Source organism: Triturus cristatus, chromosome 4_1 (genome assembly GCF_964204655.1).
Source record: "Triturus cristatus chromosome 4_1, aTriCri1.1, whole genome shotgun sequence".
Taxonomy (NCBI): Eukaryota; Metazoa; Chordata; class Amphibia; order Caudata; family Salamandridae; genus Triturus; species Triturus cristatus.
Window position 1 is genome coordinate 136,583,204 of NC_140585.1, and position 7,500 is coordinate 136,590,703.

The 7,500-nt window shown below is 39.7% G+C and overlaps 2 non-coding genes across 2 annotated transcripts; both read right to left on the reverse strand.

Annotated features, from left to right (window-relative positions):
* Positions 1-5,763: 5,763 nt before the first annotated feature.
* Positions 5,764-5,836, reverse strand: TRNAR-CCU (transfer RNA arginine (anticodon CCU)). Its single transcript has one exon. It is a non-coding gene; the product is annotated as a tRNA-Arg (tRNA).
* Positions 5,837-6,632: 796 nt separating this feature from the next.
* On the reverse strand, positions 6,633-6,705 carry TRNAR-UCG (transfer RNA arginine (anticodon UCG)). Its single transcript has one exon. It is a non-coding gene; the product is annotated as a tRNA-Arg (tRNA).
* Positions 6,706-7,500: the final 795 nt, after the last annotated feature.

Below are 7,500 nucleotides of genomic sequence, written 5' to 3' on the forward strand. Positions count from 1 at the left end.
ACACTCTGCAACTTAACCATTGCACTACAAATTAGGCAACGGGGGCATCAGCAAAGGCAGCCAATGTGCTGATCCTTTATACATTTTGTGTAGTACTTTTCTTACTCGGAGGCAAAATCAGCACTTTAACTGCCCAAATCATACAAATTTTACACATGTAGCACTCTATGCACACATAGGCACATACCTTGCAGTTCTTCTACACACACTTAAGCTTAAAACCCATTCTGTCACTTCAAAATTCTGCAAACCTATTACATATTCAGTGCGTCGGCATAGAAGCACTTTTTAATGCCACTAAAATGCACAAGTAGTTAGACTGAAGATGCAACCTGAATGAGTTTACAGTATGTACTCCACTTTATTAATGATTAGTAATGAGAAAGTGAGGACTACAAGAGTATTGGAAAATACTTTTTCCACTCTGAATATAAAGCAGATTGTGTGACCATTGGCCAAAAACAACCACGAAGGGACTCGAACCCTCAATCTTCTGATCCGAAGTCAGAAGCCTTATCGATTAGGCCACGCAGTCATCCGTTCACCTGAGATGATTTTTATCATGTAGGTGGTATGCATGGATGGAGAACATATTATTGAAAGGTATTCAGGTTTACATCCCATAGTGTTCTTTCAGCTCTTTTCGCTGGAAGCACTTTTTTGGAATCTATATATTGAGAATTTTATGAGTACGATATGCTTTTGTTTTCCTTTTTGTATACAAACCTCTTTCCTCATGAGTTTAAAGCTCATTTGTGTGCTCTACATAGCTCTGGACGTTTCCAGACGTGGAGTGAAACTGTTTTGAAAGTAGTACAAATTGCTCCTTCCTGCATATGCTAATTTTTCACACTCACATACGTTGTATAAGTGTTATGAATCCTGGCTTGACCTATTCAAGTAGCTGAAAGCCTGTCACCACCTCTAGAAACAAGATTCACACCAATCCAATTCAAATCATTTTTTCCAAAGGAATATGTTCTGGCCGGTCGAAAATGCATCTCACAAAAATAGGCATTTAAAAATCTACTTTGCAGTTTCAGAACACTAACATGACTGTGAAGTGTACACAAGTAAAATGGGACCGTTTCAAAGTACCTAATCCCTCATAAACTTCTGAGAGGAAGCATGTAATAAATCTACCTAATTTTCTGGAAAAGAAAGAGGGAGTATTTTAGTTATCACCTCAGATGGGACTCGAACCCACAATCCCTGGCTTAGGAGGCCTGTGACTTATCCATTAGGCCACTGAGGCACACATGCACAGCTCTTTTCTATAGGCATTATTTAAATGTATTCTATGGTCCGACACCTGTGTGTGCACACAGGGCATTTCTCACTTCTTTCTATAAGTAAACTTCCCATTTTCATCCTCTTCCATCCCCGACTTTAACGCTCTCTTCTATGCTATAATGGAGACTTTGCAATTTTAGCAAGTGGAGAGAAATTGGAGAACCACTTTCGACTCCACACTTCTTCTTCACTTACTTCTTTTCTCAATATACTGGGCTTAGAAAATGTTATCAAGCCATCCTTATCATCAGCAGGACACGGAAAGAGGCACCAAGTCTCCTAACCAAGTTCAACCACACTCTGCAACTTAACCATTGCACTACAAATTAGGCAACGGGGGCATCAGCAAAGGCAGCCAATGTGCCGATCCTTTATACATTTTGTGTAGTACTTTTCTTACTCGGAGGCAAAACCAGCACTTTAACTGCCCAAATCATACAGATTTTACACATGTAGCACTCTATGCACACATAGGCACACACCTTGCAGTTCTTCTACACACTTAAGCTAAAAACCCATTCTGTCACGTCAAAATTCTGCAAACCTATTACATATTCAGTGCGTCGGCATAGAAGCACTTTTTAATGCAACTAAAATGCACAAGTAGTTAGACTGAAGATGCAACCTGAATGAGTTTACAGTATGTACTCCACTTTATTATTGATTAGTAATGAGAAAGTGAGGACTACAAGAGTTTTGGAAAATACTTTTTCCACTCTGAATGTGAAGCAGATTGTGTGACCATTGGCCGAAAACAACCACGAAGGGACTCGTACCCTCAATTTTCTGATCCGAAGTCAGATGCCTTATCCATTAGGCCACGCGGTCATCTGTTCCCCTGAGATGATTTTTATCATGTAGGTGGTATGCATGGATGGAGAACATATTATTGAAAGGTATTCAGGTTTACATCCCATAGTGTTCTTTCAGCTCTTTTCACTGGAAGCACTTTTTTGGAATCTATATATTGAGAATTTTATGAGTACGATATGCTTTCGTTTTCCTTTTTGCATACAAACCTCTTTCCTCATGAGTTTAAAGCTCATTTGTATGCTCTACATAGCTCTGGACGTTTCCAGACGTGGAGTGAAACTGTTTTGAAAGTAGTACAAATTGCTCCTTCCTGCATATGCTAATGTTTCACACTCACATAGGTTGTATAAGTTTTATGAATCCTGGCTTGACCTATTCAAGTAGCTGAAAGCCTGTCACCACCTCTAGAAACAAGATTCACACCAATCCAATTCAAATCATTTTTTCCAAAGGAATATGTTCTGGCCGGTCGAAAATGCATCTCACAAAAATAGGCATTTAAAAATCTACTTTACAGTTTCAGAACTCTAACATGACTGTGAAGTGTACACAAGTAAAATGGGACCGTTTCAAAGTACCTAATCCCTCATAAACTTCTGAGAGGAAGCATGTAATAAATCTACCTAATTTTCTGGAAAAGAAAGAGGGTGGATTTTTGTTATCACCTCAGATGGGACTCAAACCCACAATCCCTGGCTTAGGAGGCCAGTGCCTTATCCATGACGCCACTGAGGCACACATGCATAGCTCTTTTCTAGAGGCATTATTTAAATGTATTCTATGGTCAGACACCGGTGTGTGCACACAGGGCATTTCTCACTTCTCTCTATAAGTAAACTTCCCATTTTCATCCTCTTCCATCCCCGACTTTAACGCTCTCTTCTATGCTATAATGGAGACTTTGCAATTTTAGCAAGTGGAGAGAAATTGGAGAACCACTTTGGACTCAACACTTCTTCTTCACTTACTTCTTTTCTCAATATACTTGGCTTAGAAAATGGTATCAAGCCATCCTTATCATCAGCAGGACACGGAAAGAGGCACCAAGTCTCCTAACCAAGTTCAACCACACTCTGCAACTTAACAATTTCACTACAAATTAGGCAACGGGGGCAGCAGCAAAGGCAGCCAATGTGCCGATCCTTTATACATTGTTTGTAGTACTTTTCTTACTCGGAGGCAAAATCAGCGCTTTAACTGCCCAAATCATACAGACTTTACACATGTAGCACTCTATGCACACATAGGCACACACCTTGCAGTTCTTCTACACACACTTAAACTAAAAACCCATTCTGTCACGTCAAAATTCTGCAAACCTATTACATAATCAGTGCGTCGGCATAGAAGCACTTTTTAATGCCACTAAAATGCACAAGTAGTTAGACTGAAGATGCAACCTGATTGAGTTTACAGTATGTACTCCACTTTATTAATGATTAGTAATGAGAAAGTGAGGACTACAAGAGTATTGGAAAATAATTTTTCCACTCTGAATGTAAAGCAGATTGTGTGACCATTGGCCAAAAATGACCACGAAGGGACTTGACCCCTCAATCTTCTGATCCGAAGTCAGACGCCTTATCCATTAGGCCACGCGGTCATCCATTCACCTACGATGATTTTTATCATGTAGGTGGTATGCATGGATGGAGAACATATTATTGAAAGGTATTCAGGTTTACATCCCATAGTGTTCTTTCAGCTGGAAGCACTTTTTTGGAATCTATATATTGAGAATTTTATGAGTACTATATGCTTTTGTTTTCCTTTTTGCATACAAACCTCTTTCCTCATGAGTTTAAAGCTCATTTGTGTGCTCTACATAGCTCTGGACGTTTCCAGACGTGACCTATTCAAGTAGCTGAAAGCCTGTCACCACCTCTAGAAACAAGATTCACACCAATCCAATTCATATCATTTTTTCCAAAGGAATATGTTCTGGCCGGTCGAAAATGCATCTCACAAAAATAGGCATTTAAAAATCTACTTTGCAGTTTCAGAACACTAACATGACGGTGAAGTGTACACAATTAAAATGGGACCGTTTCAAAGTACCTAATCCCTCATAACCTTCTGAGAGGAAGCATGTAATAAATCTACCTAATTTTCTGGAAAAGAAAGAGGAAGGATTTTTATTATCACCTCAGATGGGACTTGAAACCACAATCCCTGGCTTAAGAGGCCAGTGCCTTATCCATTAGTCCACTGAGGCACACATGCATAGCTCTTTTCTATAGGCATTAATCAAATGTATTCTATGGTCCGACACCTGTGTGTGCACACAGGGCATTTCTCACTTCTCTCTATAAGTAAACTTCCCATTTTCATCCTCTTCCATCCCCGACTTTAACGCTCTCTTCTATGCTATAATGGAGACTTTGCAATTTTAGCAAGTGGAGAGAAATTGGAGAACCACTTTCGACTCCACACTTCTTCTTCACTTACTTCTTTTCTCAAAATACTGGGCTTAGAAAATGTTATCAAGCCATCCTTATCATCAGCAGGACACGGAAAGAGGCACCAAGTCTCCTAACCAAGTTCAACCACACTCTGCAACTTAACCATTGCACTACAAATTAGGCAACGGGGGCATCAGCAAAGGCAGCCAATGTGCCGATCCTTTATACATTTTGTGTAGTACTTTTCTTACTCTGAGGCAAAACCAGCACTTTAACTGCCCAAATCATACAGATTTTACACATGTAGCACTCTATGCACACATAGGCACACACCTTGCAGTTCTTCTACACACTTAAGCTAAAAACCCATTCTGTCACGTCAAAATTCTGCAAACCTATTACATATTCAGTGCGTCGGCATAGAAGCACTTTTTAATGCCACTAAAATGCACAAGTAGTTAGACTGAAGATGCAACCTGAATGAGTTTACAGTATGTACTCCACTTTATTATTGATTAGTAATGAGAAAGTGAGGACTACAAGAGTATTGGAAAATACTTTTTCCACTCTGAATGTGAAGCAGATTGTGTGACCATTGGCCGAAAACAACCACGAAGGGACTCGTACCCTCAATTTTCTGATCCGAAGTCAGACGCCTTATCCATTAGGCCACGCGGTCATCTGTTCCCCTGAGATGATTTTTATCATGTAGGTGGTATGCATGGATGGAGAACATATTATTGAAAGGTATTCAGGTTTACATCCCATAGTGTTCTTTCAGGTCTTTTCGCTGGAAGCACTTTTTTGGAATCTATATATTGCGAATTTTATGAGTATGATATGCTTTTGTTTTCCTTTTTGCATACAAACCTCTTTCCTCATGAGTTTAAAGCTCATTTGTATGCTGTACATAGCTCTGGACGTTTCCAGACGTGGAGTGAAACTGTTTTGAAAGTAGTACAAATTGCTCATTCCTGCATATGCTAATTTTTCACACTCACATAGGTTGTATAAGTTTTATGAATCCTGGCTTGACCTATTCAAGTAGCTGAAAGCCTGTCACCACCTCTAGAAACAAGATTCACACCAATCCAATTCATATCATTTTTTCCAAAGGAATATGTTCTGGCCGGTCGAAAATGCATCTCACAAAAATAGGCATTTAAAAATCTACTTTGCAGTTTCAGAACTGAGAGGAAGCATGTAATAAATCTACCTAATTTTCTGGAAAAGAAAGAGGGAGGATTTTTGTTATCACCTCAGATGGGACTCGAACCCACAATCCCTGGCTTAGGAGGCCAGTGCCTTATCCATTAGGCCACTGAGGTACACATGCTTAGCTCTATTCTATAGGCATTATTTAAATGTATTCTATGGTCAGACACCTGTGTGTGCTCACAGGGCATTTCTCACTTCTCTCTATAAGTAAACCTCCCATTTTCATCCTCTTCCATCCCCGACTTTAACGCTCTCTTCTATGCTATAATGGAGACTTTGCAATTTTAAGCAAGTGGAGAGAAATTGGAGAACCACATTCGACTCCACACTTCTTCTTCACTTAATTCTTTTCTCAATATACTGGGCTTAGAAAATGTTATCAAGCCATCCTTATCATCAGCAGGACACGGAAAGAGGCACCAAGTCTCCTAACCAAGTTCAACCACACTCTGCAACTTAACCATTGCACTACAAATTAGGCAACGGGGGCATCAGCAAAGGCAGCCAATGTGCCGATCCTTTATAGATTTTGTGTAGTACTTTTCTTACTCGGAGGCAAAATCAGCACTTTAACTGCCCAAATCATACAGATTTTACACATGTAGCACTCTATGCACACATAGGCACACACCTTGCAGTTCTTCTACACACACTTAAGCTAAAAACCCATTCTGTCACGTCAAAATTCTGCAAACCTATTACATATTCAGTGAATCGGCATAGAAGCACTTTTTAATGCCACTAAAATGCACAAGTAGTTAGACTGAAGATGCAACCTGAATGAGTTTACAGTATATACTCCACTTTATTAATGATTAGTAATGAGAAAGTGAGGACTACAAGAGTATTGGAAAAGACTTTTTCCACTCTGAATGTAAAGCAGATTGTGTGACCATTGGCCAGAATTGACCACGAAGGGACTTGAACCCTCAATCTTCTGATCCGAAATCAGACGCCTTATCCATTAGGCCACGCGGTCATCCGTTCACCTGAGATGATTTTTATCATGTAGGTGGTATGCACGGATGGAGAACATATTATTGAAAGGTATTCAGGTTTACATCCCATAGTGTTCTTTCAGCTCTTTTCGCTGGAAGCACTTTTTTGGAATCTATATATTGAGTATTTTATGAGTACGATATGCTTTTGTTTTCCTTTTTGCATACAAACCTCTTTCCTCATGAGTTGAAAGCTCATTTGTATGGTCTACATAGCTCTGGACGTTTCCAGACGTGGAGTGAAACTGTTTTGAAAGTAGGACAAATTGCTCCTTCCTGCATATGCTAATTTTTCACACTCACATAGGTTGTATAAGTTTTATGAATCCTGGCTTGACCTATTCAAGTAGCTGAAAGCCTGTCACCACCTCTAGAACAAGATTCACACCAATCCAATTCAAATCATTTTTTCCAAAGGAATATGTTCTGGCCGGTCGAAAATGCATCTCACAAAAATAGGCATTTAAAAATATACTTTGCAGTTTCAGAACACTAACATGACTGTGAAGTGTACACAAGTAAAATGGGACCGTTTCAAAGTACCTAATCCCTCATAAACTTCTGAGAGGAAGCATTTAATAAATCTACCTAGTTTTCTGGAAAAGAGAGAGGGAGGATTTTTTGTTATCACCTCAGATGGGACTTGAACCCACAATCCCTGGCTTAGGAGGTCAGTGCCTTATCCGTTAGGCACTGAGGAACACATGCATAGCTCTTTTCTAGAGGCATTATTTAAATGTATTCTATGGTCAGACACCGGTGTGTGCACACAGGGC